At 64.1% G+C, this 2295-nt stretch overlaps 1 non-coding gene across 1 annotated transcript; it reads left to right on the top strand.

The window, feature by feature from the left end:
• The first annotated feature begins 487 nt into the window (after positions 1 to 487).
• On the top strand, positions 488 to 580 carry TRNAI-UAU (transfer RNA isoleucine (anticodon UAU)). Its single transcript is given in 2 exon segments — positions 488 to 525; positions 545 to 580. It is a non-coding gene; the product is annotated as a tRNA-Ile (tRNA).
• The last annotated feature ends 1715 nt before the right edge of the window (positions 581 to 2295 follow it).

Raw genomic sequence — 2295 nt, 5'->3', positions numbered from 1 at the left:
CTCGGGGCCACCGCCTGTCCGGGCCGCGTCCCGGCGGACCCAGCCGCGAGCCACAGGACGCGCTCGTGCAAGGGTTTCTCAGCTCCCGCAGGATCCGGGTCGGGCCTCGCGGCGGGCGGCAACCCCGCAGCCCCGGCCTCCCGACTCAGCCTCAGCCCCGGCTCGCGTCAGCGCCGTGGCGCGGCCCTCCTGCCGGCTCCTTAGGCCGGGCGCTGCCCGCCCCTCAGAGGACCCGGCGGCGGCAGCGGCGGCGGGGAGAGCCGCTCGCTCCGGAAGGCCTCAGGGCCCGGCCGTCGCGGTCCGGGTGACCTTTCTCTCTGCCCCACGGCTGACACCCATTGGGTGAGCTGCGGGGCGCAGCCCGACACCGAGCCGGAAGTTGCCGAAAACCTCGGGTCCGCCGAGTCGCGGACGCGCATGCTCAGCAGAGGCCCCGCCCCGGGCTGAGTGAACCCTGATAGAGCCAGCGCGCGACCGGCTAAGCGGAGCTCCAGTGGCGCAATCGGTTAGCGCGCGGTACTTATACAGCAGTACATGCAGAGCAATGCCGAGGTTGTGAGTTCGAGCCTCACCTGGAGCACGATCGTTTTGGAAGTTCGCGGCTCCCATTTTGTCTCTGAGGCGGAAGAAAGGCGTCAGCCTCCCTTTAGTCTCCTCGACCGAAGTGGGGATTTTCTCCTTTAGCGAGTTAACTTGTTGCCACCGCCCAGCATCCTCCAGCTCACACTTGCACACGCTCCCGGCGGGGGTGGGGGGAACTCCCTCCAAGTTCTCTTCCCTGGCGGGTCCCTTAACTGTATCCAGACCCCGGCCATGGCACCAGGGTGCGGCGGGAGCCCCTGGCTGGTACAGACACGTCGCCCTGCGGAGCTAGCCCGAGCCACTGGCCCGGCGCTCTTTGTGGGAATCGCAGTTTGGGGACAGCGCCTAGGCGGTTTGCGCTCCCCACTGAGTGTCGCTGTCCCCGGCGGTGGAGCTCCCTGGCCCGCCCCACAGAGCGTGCTGGCCCCGGGCGGTGCAGGAGGCTCGCCGCACGCCCCTGCGCGGGAAGCCTGGCCTCACCGGGGCGGGCTCAGGGGGCGCCCTGCCCCGCACACGCAGGAGGCGTTGGCAGAGCCAGGAGCAGGGTTGGCTGGGTGGGAGTGGGGCCGGGCGGGGGACACAGAAGTGAAAACATGGGCACTCCCGAAAGGCACAGCGCAGAGAGCGGCTCAGACTGCGAGGCGGGTTTCTGACGCAGAGCCCGAGCCCGAGAGCGGAGCGCGGGGCCGGGTCTCTTCACGCCGAGGACGAGGGCGAGTGCGTGGAAGACCAGCCCGTCCTGCCCACTAGGGGCCCTCCCACCGCCCCCAGCCGCTCTTCCAAGCTTCCAGGATTGGGGCTGCATTTCCACGTTCTGACGACGCTCACGGTCCGACAGTGTTTCAGTTCGCAGCACTGTCACTGTTGGAATGGTGGTGGCTTCGGGGACTAGTGCATCTGGCAAGATACTGGTGCCGGAAGGAAGGAAGCTAAAGGAGTCGATTTCTCCTCGCTTAATCTAGAAGTTTCCAGCTAGGACATGACCCGTGGGTCATGAACAAGATCACTAATGGCAGGCTTATAGTCCATTAAAAAAAAAGATTTTAACTACATCAGGAGTTAAACATTTTTATTAACTTGAGAGGAGGGCCAGGGCGGGAGGCTGGGGTCAAGGGAGACTACATCTGCTGGTTCCCTGCCCAACTGACCGGGTCAGGCTGGGAGTTCAACCCAGGTCTCCCACAGAGTGGCGGTCACTTGCGCCATCCCTGCTGCCTCCCAGGGTCCGCAGCAGCAGGCAGCTGGAGAAAAAGAGGCAGGAGTGAGCCTCAGTACTTCTGTATCAGATAAGGACAACTTAACCACCAGGCCAAACACCTGCCCCTGGAGTCCAAGTCTTAACGTGATGTCGGTAGGGATAGGGACAGGAGACGGCTAGCTGAGGTCTGAGGCAGGAAGCCGGGGACAGAGGGCTCCAGTGACTCCAGTCTGACGCATAGGGGGAAACACCAGCGAAATGCACAGAAAGAACACCTGACTACTGGAAAACAAGACAGACAGACTGAGAGCCAAACAGGCTGCGGCTACACTGGGCCCGTCCGGCTCCGACACTGGCTCCCCAGCAGCGAGTGGCCCACTGACATGCTTGCAAAGCCCTCTACAAGCTTCCTCCCGACCCAGAGGCTACAGACAACCCCCTAGGCTGCTTCCCCAGGGCCATCTCTTCTGGGACCCCTCTTGGGTTGCTGCTGGGGGCTTTCTCTTTGCCTTTTG

The sequence above is a fragment of the Oryctolagus cuniculus genome, chromosome 2, assembly GCF_964237555.1.
Source record: "Oryctolagus cuniculus chromosome 2, mOryCun1.1, whole genome shotgun sequence".
In the NCBI taxonomy this organism is placed as follows: Eukaryota; Metazoa; Chordata; class Mammalia; order Lagomorpha; family Leporidae; genus Oryctolagus; species Oryctolagus cuniculus.
This window is presented reverse-complemented; position numbering and strand designations above follow the sequence as displayed.